Consider the following 14175-nt stretch of genomic DNA (forward strand, 5'->3'; position numbering starts at 1 on the left):
ATATATATATATATATATATATATATATATATATATATATATATATATATATATATATATATATATTTCAGAACTACTCGCTTTACTTTATCACAGGACTAATTGTGGCCATGTGAATCAGAGCTAGTTTCTTTTGGACCTAGCCAGTCGGTGCTAATTACTGGTCCATACTGATATGTTGTGTATTTATTTTTCAAAGACTAGTCTCTTTCGGACCTTATCATGAGACTGATCATGGCCGTAGTCACCAAAGATTGAGAGAGAATTTTTGAATTTTACTATTATACATGGTATATTTTAAAAAAATTATGCAATTATATATTATTATTAAATTATTATATTTTAAAAATTAATTATACTTGATCTCTTAGAGATATTGATAACTTACTGAGCTTGTAAAGCTCACTTTCTCTTTTTTATTTTTTTTTTATTTCAGATCTAGAAGATTCTATGGGATTTGGGATCCATCAGTGAGGAGCATAGGATTTTAGGTATTATTTACTTAGCTATCTTTAAATAAATATTTTGGATCTTTATTTTATTTCTTATTAGCCTTTGAGAATTTATCTTTCTATTGAATAAACATATTAGTGAATTTGCTTTTACCACTGTCTGAGTTAGATTGATGTGATTGTATATTGATAGAAAAACAAGCCTTGCATATTCGATGGGATTAATCCTAAGGATGTGTGGCCGTCTATTGTGCATATAGCTTAGGCCTTAGGTCGGGGCATGATAGATTAAATGATATCAGAGTTTAGGTCAGGATCTTAGAGTTTAGATTAGTAATGAGAGTGGGGTAGAACTTTAGATTTTAATTGAGATTTTGAAATAATTACTGATGCTAGAAGTCCAATGAATTACCTTATAACATCTGTAGTTTGGGGATTTAAGGACTTTGCCTAGGATAAGCATAGAAGGTTTACATTGTTAAAATTCTAGTTAAGTACACAAAGCCTACTTCAAGAGGAATGTAATCAAGGGCTAAACTATTGTTATGTAGAGGTATATTTGAATTATATTATTTTGTATTATCATTTAATTTATTTTGAGAATCTAATCTTGATATGATGGCAGAATGTGTTAACAATTTCAATTTGATTGAAAGTTATTATGTATTATCCCCCAAAAAAAGTAAATTTTGGATGCGATCTAGGATTTATTGGAAATTTAAAGAATTAAATTCTCTTGTTGAGAAAATAAAATGGAATGAAGGTAATTGAAAAGGATGGTCAATTATTATAAGTAATTTTTTTACCTAATATTTTAGTGAATCCTTTATGTTGAAGTAAACTAATTTCACTATTATCCTAGTAATAATGGAAACAGAAATATTTTTTTGATTAGTGAAATTAATCTTGTGGTGAAATTATAAGAGCCTATGTCTTGGTGGAATCAAGTTACTAAATTTTCATAAAATCATTTGGAAGACAAATATTGGTTTATAAGTTGATCATGGATTTTCTATCAATGTAGAGACTGTTAGCAAAATTTTATGAAATGATTTTGAAAGGCTTAAATGAGTTTGATCTAAAAGAAGAAGAAAAGATATTAAAGACTTAATTATTGGAATATAAAGTTGATTTTCTCAAAGGAGAGAGAGAAAGATCAATTATAAATTATTTGATTAAATTATTAAGTTAATTTAGAGTTGGCTTAACTCAAATTGGATTTAGAAATTTAATATCTTGATCATACAAGGGTACAAATATGATAATTATCTCGATGGATAATTATAATCCAATACACTTAGAAAGTAAGGACCAAATAATTATTTGGATTTTATAAAATTTTGACCTAGGATCATTAAGAAGTTTTAGAGGATGTTGATCAGAGTTGCATAGCAGAAGTGTGGTGGATTGAGTCATTTAAAAATTAATAAAAAATATTAATTGTAGTTTGAAATACTTTACGATTGAAGATTTGATTTTCAATAAAAGAGAATTTGATTTTTAGACTAATTGGAACGTGGCTATGTTATTCTTTTAGATAGTTTCAATGATTATGGGTTGCATTAAGGAAAACTTTGAGCATTTCATGTTTATGGTTACTTGATTTCTTATTCAATTTGATCTAATTTGTAAAGTATCCAAATCAATCATACCTTATTCACTCTTTCCTTATAATCTTAATTTTAATATAGAAATCATGCTATCAAGTATCTTATTTTCTCAAACTTGCTTTTATGATTCAATTAATATTGATTATTTTCATATTTTATGATAGACTTCTATTATCCAAGCCATCACTATATAATCATGATCATCTTCATAGCCATCTGATAATTTGACTCTAATCAAGATGGGTCATTATTTTTTATGGGATCGAAACTTCATCAAAGCATTGTGTCAAATTCATTTCAAGCTCTAATCCAAAAATGATTAATTTTAATGATCACTCTTGTTATGAGATTTTTGCATCAAATAAATTCCAATCCAATCTTGAATAAACATGGATTTATATCGTGATGATGATTTGGATCTCAGACACTTGATCAGTTATTTAGTACTAATTTTGTTAGTCTATATCTTAATCGTAAATATAATAGAATGCTTTTAATAATTGATCCAAATCTATTTGAGATGAGATCTTGAATTGCAAGTTACTTGATGGACAAATCCTAGAGTTAGCGTAGAGGTACCAAGTTGTGAAACATTCTTAAGAAGAGTCTGTGCTTTGATATAGAAACATGTATGAGCATTGTGATTGATTTGAGTGATTGGATAACTTGTGGATATTTGAGTGGTGTAATCATATGTTCAATTCGATAGAAATGCTAGGCCAAGATAAATTGGTACATGTAAGTTTTGGGTTGAGTATATTTAACTTTGAAGGGCTTAAGTTTCTTAAATTTTGAGAAAAAAATTTTTTTAGAAAGGGAGAATGTGAGAACCAACCCAACTAAGTCTGCTCTAAACCAAAGTTGGCAGGCCCAGCTGATTTCAACCCAAATGTGAAAAAAAAAAATCTGCAATGAAAATAGGGTATGTACGATCCCCTACCTGTGTTTCTTCGCTATGGGATAAGACTGCACAACCATGGCCGTTGCGAGCACTTGGGTTGGTGGAACAGCCACCGACTATTGGGTTGGCTACAACCGATGAATGGTTGGTATTATATTTTGACACCCCCTCACCCCTCTTTCGATCGATCCACAATCGAGGCCCTCTCCTTCTTCCTTCTTCCTTCTTCCTCACCTCTAGCAGTAGTCATGCCATGTTTCTGAGTGCGGCCACTCCCTATTAAAATCTCCTTTCCTCAAATCCCAAGTTTTGCCATGTTTTTTTCTATTATGGATGTGACCACCATGAATCCCATTGGGCTTTGCCGTCGCCACTCCACCCCCATGGCACATGCCAATGATGTCACGCCCCCGATCCGAGATTGTGAATCGAGGGTCATGGCAACCGCTGCATACTCATAGAAAACTCTTTCCATAAGCATGCAAGGCATCTTATCATGCTATTCTAAAATAACAGTGGAATAATTAGTCAATAAATTAAATCCAAAATATAACGATCTAAATTTTTTCTTTAATATCTCAATAAATTCAACAACAATTCAAAGGCTTTGCATCAAATTCAATAAGCCTTTCAACCTAAAATAAAAGTATGAAGATTCTGCTTCGATCACTCTTCCATTCATATCTTGTATCATCTTAATTTTTCAACATCTGTAAAAATAGTAAAATAAGAGGAAATGAGCTAGACAGCCCAGGAAGCAATGATCACTTTCAACAGATTTCATCAGGCATTTAAGTAAAAAATTATTTATAAAAAATAAACATATAGAGTTCATCAATTCGAAATCAATTTCAATTATGCAATATAATTCATGTCAATTTCATTTCTTTTTCGAAAATTCAAGTTTCTTTCGTAATTTCAATTTCTTTTGTTCTTCAATTTCTTTTCGTCAACCATGAGCTATGACCATATTTTTTCTGTGGCAGGATCATAATACTGCGTATCTGCTTGCGGTAGGCTGCGAATCATCTGACAGCCATGTCCTTTGGAACCGCTGGTCTCACTGGTGGTTTGTCGCTGGTCTCTCTGGCGACATGTCGCTGGTCTCGCTGGCGACATAAACCCTCAGGACAATCAATTGCCAATGTATATGCCCCCATTGACAGGGTCCTTTACATAGTCAGGTTGTTAATTCATCATGTTTCTTATATCATAATTCTTCATAAATCGTGCTTTTCATATTCTAATTTCGATAAAAAGACATATAAACATGTAATATCGAAATCAATCAATATAATGCATCATGAAATCAATATGTTCAATCATGCTTCATCATAACATTTCAAATAAGATATTTTCATAACAAAATACCATTCATCCAATTCATGCATCGTTTCACAAATCATGTCAGAAAAATATATTATAATTTGCCGATAAATCTAGAAAAAGTGAAACATTACTTACCTCGAACGCATTCCAATAAATCCATATAATTCTATAAATTTTCTTCCAAAAATTCTATTCGTAGATCATATCGCGATATCCCATGATCAAACATCCACAATCCTATACAGAATCAATTTCAATAATTAGAAAGAATACGAATACCATATTTCAACAGTTTAGATTGGGTCCGATCATCTAAGTTCATCTAATCAAAATCTAATTAGGACCTAAACGATCTAAAGTTTGACTATCAGATCAAATCAGATTCGAAGTGATAGGATCGAGGTTTCTTCATCGATTTCATAAAATCAAGTAGAGAGAGAAAATCAGAGGAGAGAGAATTCATGAGGTACAATTCGAATTGATCATGTGACACAATCAAACATTACGATTGGTCCAATATCTCAATTGGTGAAATCAACATGATCAAATCAAGTCATGGCTAGATCGAAATCATGGATAATCAAATCTAAAGATTCATGGTCTGATTAAGGTGGGTGCCAGTACGCTGTGTGACAACATGGATCAGGATTCTTCATTAGAATCAGATCAGAACTATTGAAAGAATTTTCTCATTGATAAATCGATCAAGAGAGAGAAATTGATCGAGAGAGAGAAATGACTTTAGAGAGAGAAAATTCTAGAGAGATAAAATTTTAGAGAGAGAAAACTCATCTTGGATTCTTCAGACAATATGATTCAATAAATTTGATCGATCAGATCAAATCATGCTAAGATTATCATGTGGACAATTCAATAAGATCATGAAAAATAAAATCTAAAAATACTTGATCTGATCAAAGTGGATATCGGTGTACCGTCCGACGATCACAGATCAAAAATTCATCACGAGGATCATTTCAATTCATCATCATTCTTCTCAAAATTCTAGAAATCTTAGGAGAGAGAAATAATCTAGAGAGAGAAAGTAGAAAGAGAAAGTAGAGAGAGAAAGTCCAATTCTAGAGAGAGAAAATACTAATTCAAGCTGAAGAGAGAGAGGGAAGAGAGAGAAACTCTCTTTCTCATATTTTATTATTTATATCATTATTTATTAATTTATTTTTATTTTTTTCCTTCTTCTTTTCTTTTCCTTTTTTTTTCTTTTCTTTTTCTTCATGGAAGAGAGAGGAGAGAAAATTCTATTTATTATATTATTATATTATTATTATTTTATTTTTCTTCTTTCTCTTTTTTTTCCTTTTCCTTTTCCTTTTTCTTTTCTTTTTCTTCTTTTTCTTTTCTTTTTCTTTTCTTTTCTAGAGAGAGAAAGTAGAAAGAGAAAGTAGAGAGAGAAAGTCCAATTCTAGAGAGAGAAAATACTAATTCAAGCTGAAGAGAGAGAGGGAAGAGAGAGAAACTCTCTTTCTCATATTTTATTATTTATATCATTATTTATTAATTTATTTTTATTTTTTTCCTTCTTCTTTTCTTTTCCTTTTTTTTTCTTTTCTTTTTCTTCATGGAAGAGAGAGGAGAGAAAATTCTATTTATTATATTATTATATTATTATTATTTTATTTTTCTTCTTTCTCTTTTTTTTTTCCTTTTCCTTTTCCTTTTTCTTTTCTTTTCCTTCTTCTTCTTTTCTTTTCTTTTTCTTTTCCTTCTTCTTCTTTTCTTTTCTTTTTCTTTTCCTTCTTCTTCTTCTTCTTCTTTTCTTCTTTCCCGTGGGTTTCTTTTGGCCTGAAACAGGGGACCTTGAGGTCCCCTCATTGGTTGGCCAGCCGGCGGCACAGCCGGCGTGGGGCGGCCGTCGGTAGGAGGAGGGTGACTCACCAATAAGAAGAGGGCCAAAATCGAAGGTCGGCGGCGACCACCGGCGTCGGAAATCAAAGAAAAATAAGCAAAATATAGAGGTTCTTCTGCAACAAAATCCTGCGACTCTGGTCGCCGGCGAGCATGCACACTGGCATGGAAAGGAAGGGGGAGAAGAGAGGAAGGGGAGGAGGCTTACCTCCGACGCCGGCGAGGCTTTTCCGGCGAGCAATTAGACAGCACAGGGATGGATCTTCCGCGAGAATTTTCCGACGATTGCTGCCGACTGAGCTTGTGATCTTTGGTGGAAGGGAGAGAGGAGGGATCTCCTCCTTAAATAGAACTGGAGGGAGCTCGTCTCCGACTCTGATTGGGAGCCGACGAGAGGAGGAAGAAGACTCCCTTAGGGAGTCTTCTCCCCTGTTTTTCTATTTTTTTTTTTTGTTCGTTTGGATTCTTACATGGGTTGGGCCGTCACATTCTTCCCCTCTAAAAGAAATTTCGTCCTCAAAATTTTTTGAGTCTTCGTATTTCTTTACTTGAATCTCATCCTCAAGTATTTCAAAATTCTAATTCTTGATATAAATTTATTCTTAAATCATTTCATAAGAAAAAAGTTAATACATTAATATCGATCTGAAATGGAACCATTCATTTTCTTATTTATCAAGATCAACATTTCAAAGATTTTCAATGTTTTCAAGATTTCAAAATTATGATCTCATTTCCTGTAAAAATTAATGTTCAATATCTCATGACTCAAATTAAAATTAAAGCTATCTCTTATGAATAGAAGAAGGTAAATGTCTCTATTCTTGCATAAGAACTTCATTCATCATCATTCATTTATTTATTTATTTATTTTAAAATATTAACCACTCTTAATTTTAACCCATCATAAGATAGGAAAACATACTTCTATGAATCATTTGACGATATCCCAATCAATCAAAATTTAAAAATATTTTCTCTTATTCGTACTTTCAAAGGTTGAAGATTTATCATTTCAATCTCATTCTCAAACTTTTGATATTTTATTTCTCGATGCAACTTCATCATTAAGTCATTTCATAAAGATCAATATCACCATTGTTGATTGAATCAATATCACTATTTCTAGTCATCGAAATTTTCTTACTCAAACCCTCAAACTCTTAAATATTCTAATTCTTGAAGCAAATTTTATTATTAAGTCATTCCATAATGAAAATCAATAACTCAAAAATTGATCTAAATCAAAACTATATTTTTCTTATAATCAAATCAATGTCTCTATTCTAAGTACGTATATCAATTTTCTTTATCTAAACATTAACAACTCTTAATTAATCAATTTATTATCAAATTAAATTATAAATAACTCCAATCCATCTTTTGTAGAACAATCGTCAATATCAATAGATAATCTCAATCTTTTTCATTTAGTCAGAGAAATAATAATAATCAAAAGAGTTCTAACTTCAAATTTCATTATAACCTGGAGATAATTATTTGAGTATACTAATCTAAGATCAAAATCATCATTCGATAAACAATCTCAAATTCTTTCTAGTAATTAGAGAATTATAAAATTTAATTCTAGGATAGAAAAAATTTATCTCTAAATATTCTAAATCTAAAATCAAAAATCAAAGGTCCACTCATCCTAGAATTAGGATGCTAAATATTTTTGTAGCATAGTAGGTGGAAGCTCTACTTTTGAAAATCATATTAGGGATATCCAAAATTTTTTTTTTATTTTTCTTTCTAACATCAATGAATTTCTTGTATCAAATCATATTATCTATCATAATTCTTTAACTCAAAGAGTCATCATTCTTGACTTACTCAAAATAATCTAGATTACCATGCTTCCGCTACGCACTCTGATCTAACAATCAAAATTTCTTAGGTTCACCAAAAAAAGTTGGATCAAATTATTTCTCTATCCTAAAATTTTAAATTTCAATTGAAATCAAAGATTAACTTTCGATTCTCATTCATACCTTTACTGGTGTACAATAATCTTGATTAACCTTTGAGTCCAATATCATATTTAAACCATCATATAGATTTACTATAATCAATATGAATCAAATCTTAATTCTTATATCAATTCAATTCGATAATTTTCAAACCAAAAATCCTTATAAGTCAAATTAATGAAGAAAAAAAATCTTTCGATGCTCCACCAAATTTGGACATAATCTTAATATATGAGAACTTCAAATCATTATTTTTTTTCTAAAATTTCTATCATCAGGATCTTCAATATCTATCAAATATCCTTTCATAACAATTATACAAGCTTCAAAAAAATCAAATCTCCATTTAATAGTAGATTCAATTAGGGACCTCATTAACAAAAGCAAAGGAACTCCATATCAATTCCTAAATCCAAAATTTTTAAATTATAAATTCACATGGATCTCTTAATCTGAGATAAATATAAATCAGATCTTTTATCTTAATCTAAAGATATCAATTTTTCATTACCAACCTCAATAATAATATCAGAAAATCTCTTGATCAACTTAGATATGAAATCTTTAAATTGAAATTTCATACACATCATGTACTCTCCAAGAGACATAATAAGATCTATTATCTAGATCTAAGGATGATGATTAAGGATTCCAGTACGATGAATATTCTACAACCTCATAATCGATTTCATCAATAAGAAATAGGTTTCTTTGCAATATCCTCAAATATGCATTCATCCTATTATGCCACTTTATATATAATCCACATACCAAATTCAATTTCGATAAATATTCCAATCAAGCATCATAAAAGATTTTTTTTCTTAGTCCATTCTGGAACAACATTTTATTATCAAATCTTTATCTTTCCAATAATAGTCAACTTCTCAACTAGAAGTAATATCATAGTATTATTCTCACATCGAATTTGAACTTACGGTTCACTTGAATAACTAATGATCAAATTAATAACCATAATGCACAATAAAATTTTTTTATGTCAATCCTTTTGTGATTATTTTCGATCCAAATCTAACTGATCATATCATGATCAATAGATCATCCATCATATTTTAAATTCTATATGTTATAATCTCTTGTGATCCTTTCATACATAATCACAATGTTTAATCAAAATTTTTAAATATTTCTCCCACTACAATCATCAAAGATCTACACTATAATGTCCCTGGTGTCTATCCACTTACACCCATTCTATATCTGATTCTATGTTTCATAATTCATCCACTTATGCTCTGACACCACTTTAATTGTCACGCCTCCGATCCGAGATTGTGAATCGAGGGTCATGGCAACCGCCGCATACTCATAAAAAACTCTTTCCATAAGCATGCAAGGCATCTTATCATGCTATTCTAAAATAACAGCAGAATAATTAGTCAATAAATTAAATCCAAAATATAACGATCTAAATTTTTTCTTTAATATCTCAATAAATTCAATAACAATTCAAAGGCTTTGCATCAAATTCAATAAGCCTTTCAACCTAAAATAAAAGTATGAAGATTCTGCTTCTGATCACTCTTCCATTCATATCTTGTATCATCTTAATTTTTCAACATCTGTAAAAATAGTAAAATAGGAGGAAATGAGCTAGACAGCCTAGTAAGCAATGATCACTTTCAACAGATTTCATCAGGCATTTAAGTAAATAATCATTTATAGAAAATAAGCATATAGAGTTCATCAATTCGAAATCAATTTCAATTATGCAATATAATTCATATCAAGTTCATTTCTTTTTCAAAAATTCAAGTTTCTTTCAGGATTTCAATTTCTTTTGTTCTTCAATTTCTTTTCGTCAACCATGAGCTATGACCATATTTTTCCTGTGGCAGGGTCATAATACCGCGTATCTGCTTGCGGTAGGCTGCGAATCATCTGGCAGCCATATCCTTTGGAACCGCTGGTCTCACTGGCGATTTGTCGCTGGTCTCTCTGGCGACATGTCGCTGGTCTCGCTGGCTACATAAACCCTCAGGACAATCAATTGCCAACGTATATACCCCCATTGGTAGGGTCCTTTACATAGTCAGGTTGTTAATTCATCATGTTTCTTATATCATAATTTTTCATAAATCATGCTTTCATATTCTAATTTCGATAATAAGATATATAAACATGTAGTATCGAAATCAATCAATATAATACATCATGAAATCAATATGTTCAATCATGCTTCATCATAACATTTTAAATAAGATATTTTCATAACAAAATACCATTCATCCAATTCATGCATTGTTTCACAAATCAAGTCAGAAAAATACATTATAATTTGCCGATAAATCTAGAAAAAGTGAAACATTACTTACCTCAAACGCATTCCAATAAATCCATATAATTCTATAAATTTTCTTTCAAAAATTCTATTCATAGATCATATCGCGATATCCCATGATCAAACATCCACAATCCTATACAGAATCAATTTCAATAATTAGAAAGAATACGAATACCATATTTCAACGGTTTAGATTGGGTCCGATCATCTAAGTTCATCTAATCAAAATCTAATTAGGACCTAAACGATCTAAAGTTTGACTATCAGATCAAATCAGATTCGAAGTGATAGGATCGAGGTTTCTTCATCGATTTCATAAAATCAAGTAGAGAGAGAAAATCAGAGGAGAGAGAATTCATGAGGTACAATTCGAATTGATCAGGTGACACAATCAAACATTATGATTGGTCCAATATCTCAATTGGTGAAATCAACATGATCAAATCAAGTCATGGCTAGATCGAAATCATGGATAATCAAATCTAAAGATTTATGGTCTGATTAAGGTGGGTGCCAGTATGCTGTCTGACAATCATAGATCAAGATTCTTCATTAGAATCAGATCAGGACTATTGAAAAAATTTTCTCATTGATAAATCGATCAAGAGAGAGAAATTGATCGAGAGAGAGAAATGACTTTAGAGAGAGAAAATTTTAGAGAGAGAAAACTCATCTTGGATTCTTCAGACAATATGATTCAACAAATTCGATCGATCAGATCAAATCATGCTAAGATTATCATGTGGATAATTCAATAAGATCATGAGAAATAAAATCTAAAAATACTTGATCTGATCAAAGTGGATGTCGGTGTACCGTCCGACGATCACAGATCAAAAATTCATCACGAGGATCATTTCAATTCATCATCATTCTTCTCAAAATTCTAAAAATCTTAGGAGAGAGAAATAATCTAGAGAGAGAAAGTAGAGAGAGAAAGTCCAATTCTAGAGAGAGAAAATACTAATTCAAGCTAAAGAGAGAGAGGGAAGAGAGAGAAACTCTCTTTCTCATATTTTATTATTTATATCATTATTTATTAATTTATTTTTATTTTTTTCCTTCTTCTTTTCTTTTCCTTTTTTTTCTTTTCTTTTTCTTCATGGAAGAGAGAGGAGAGAAAATTCTATTTATTATATTATTATATTATTATTATTTTATTTTTCTTCTTTCTCTTTTTTTTTTTCCTTTTCCTTTTCCTTTTTCTTTTCTTTTTATTCTTTTTCTTTTCTTTTTCTTTTCTTTTCCTTCTTCTTCTTTTCTTTTCTTTTTCTTTTCCTTCTTCTTCTTCTTCTTCTTTTCTTCTTTCCTGTGGGTTTCTTTTGGGCTGAAACAGGGGACCTTGAGGTCCCCTCGTTGGTTGGCCGGTCGGTGGTGCAGCCAGTGTGGGGCGGCCGTCGGCAGGAGGAGGGTGACTCACCGATAAGAAGAGGGCCAAAATCGAAGGTCGGCGACGACCACCGGCGTCGGAAATCAAAGAAAAATAAGCAAAATATAGAGGTTCTTCGGCAACAAAATCCTGCGACTCCGGTCGCCGGCGAGCATGCACATTGGCATGGAAAGGAAGGGAGAGAAGAGAGGAAGGGGAGGAGGCTTACCTCCGACGCCGGCGAGGCTTTTCCGGCGAGCAATTAGATGGCACAGGGACGGATCTTCCGCGAGAATTTTCCGACGATTGCCGCCGACTGAGCTTGTGATCTTTGGTGGAAGGGAGAGAGGAGGGATCTCCTCCTTAAATAGAACCGGAGGGAGCTCGTCTCTGACTCCGATTGGGAGCCGGCAAGAGGAGGAAGAAGACTCCCTTCGGGAGTCTTCTCCCCTATTTTTTTTTTTTTGTTCGTTTGGATTCTTACATGGGTTGGGCCGTCACAAATGAGGTTTAAGATTTTAGGATTTCTATCCATGTAGTGCATGTACAAGCATACTAAAATGCAAGTTGGCAAATGTTATTGAGTATTTTAATGGATTTTTTTTGATGGTTTTCTCAAAGAGGAACATGTCAGACCTTCTTGAATTAGAAATTCATCATGTTGCTCTCACATGCTCCTCTCCCCTACATACTCCCATGTGCTCCCTTTCCCGATTGGGGACTGCTGTTAGAGCTTATAAGGAGGTGATGATTTTAAAAAGCAGTAGGAGGTGATGTTGAGAAAGGTCCGCAAGTCCTTGCAGGGGAGAGGGAGCACGTGAGAGCATGTAGACTAAATTTAAAAACCCAAGGGTCCAATCACACGACATCGATTATTACAAGGTGACAAAGATTGAGAGTAATACTTTGTATATCATAGAAAAAATATACCATCCCATCTTATTGGACCACATAGCCATCATTTTTCAATATGCATTTAATATCTATAGTTTTATTTTTTATTTAAAATTTTGAATGATGAAAATATTTTTTTTTAAAAAAAATTATGACATCTTGCAGCCATATTATGGCCTCCTGCGATCAAATTATGATTTTCTGTATACAAAAAGTCATAATTTGACCACAGGATGTGATAAAGAAGGAAGGAGCATTTTTGTCATTTAAAAATTTCATAAATTTTTAATGATAAAAATATCCTTCCCTCTTTGTAACTTCTGAAAGAAAAATTATGACATTCTGTATGCAGAAAGTCATAATTTCACTGCAGGATATTATAATATGATAATAAAATATTATAATTTTTTCAGAAGAGAAGGGATATTTTCGTTATTCAAAATTTTAAATGAAAAAGTAAAACTACAGGTATTAAATACGCATGAAAAAATGGTGGCTACATAGCCCAGTCAAGTGGAGTGGTGTATTTTTTTATACCACATATGGTGTACAGAGAATTTCTCCAAAGACTAATTCCAACAAACAAGCAAAATCTTTATTTGTTTTCGCAGAGAACTGACTTAGGCATCAGAGGGTCCACTGCCAGAGAGCCTCCTAGTGCGAGGACTTCTTTGTCTTTGGTGATTTTGCAAGCCCAGCTTGTGGGATCAATCGAGAATCGAGCACCGGTGTACGCACCTTCTGAAGATTTCATCTGTCCATTTGGAGAGTACCACATCATCTCTCCCTGACTCCAGCTCAAAAGCCTAGGCCAGATCATCCTTCTGGTGGGAACAATGACTAATTTTCTTTGGGTGGATCAATATGATAGATAAAGTAACAAATTTAGATCCACTCAACAATACCAAAGATGCCTAGTTGAGTCACTCCTTATCCACATAGAATGCATTTTGAGGCCATTGATACAGTGAGGCATATTTTACACACATAAACATAGGGGGAGAGAGAGGGAGTGGGACAATATACTTTATGTTGATCCCTTGTAAAAGAAATTAAATGATTGTAAATTCAATGATATGCTATCCAAATTAAATGTTTAATACTAGAAAATACTTTGCATTAAAAAAATAAAAATCAAAATTTAGATATTTTGGTGAGATGTAATATATGCATCAATTATTTGATACAAAAAACAATGATATTAATTGCATTAGTATGGTAAAATATATGTGGAGCATATAAATTGAAAATTTTTCTTACGAATCATGATCTATGCATCTTAAAATAAGGGCAGTTTTAAATTTATTAGATTTTGATAATTGGATTTAAGTAAAATGTACTATTATGCTACAACAAAAAATCGTTTCAAAAAATATAGCAAACTGCATACTGGTAAAACTTATACCAATAGTTGGTAAAACATGGTCATATATAGGTGGACACTTTGCCTAGTAGACTTCGGCCCTATTTCGACTG

Source organism: Elaeis guineensis, chromosome 1 (genome assembly GCF_000442705.2).
Source record: "Elaeis guineensis isolate ETL-2024a chromosome 1, EG11, whole genome shotgun sequence".
NCBI classification, from domain to species: Eukaryota; Viridiplantae; Streptophyta; class Magnoliopsida; order Arecales; family Arecaceae; genus Elaeis; species Elaeis guineensis.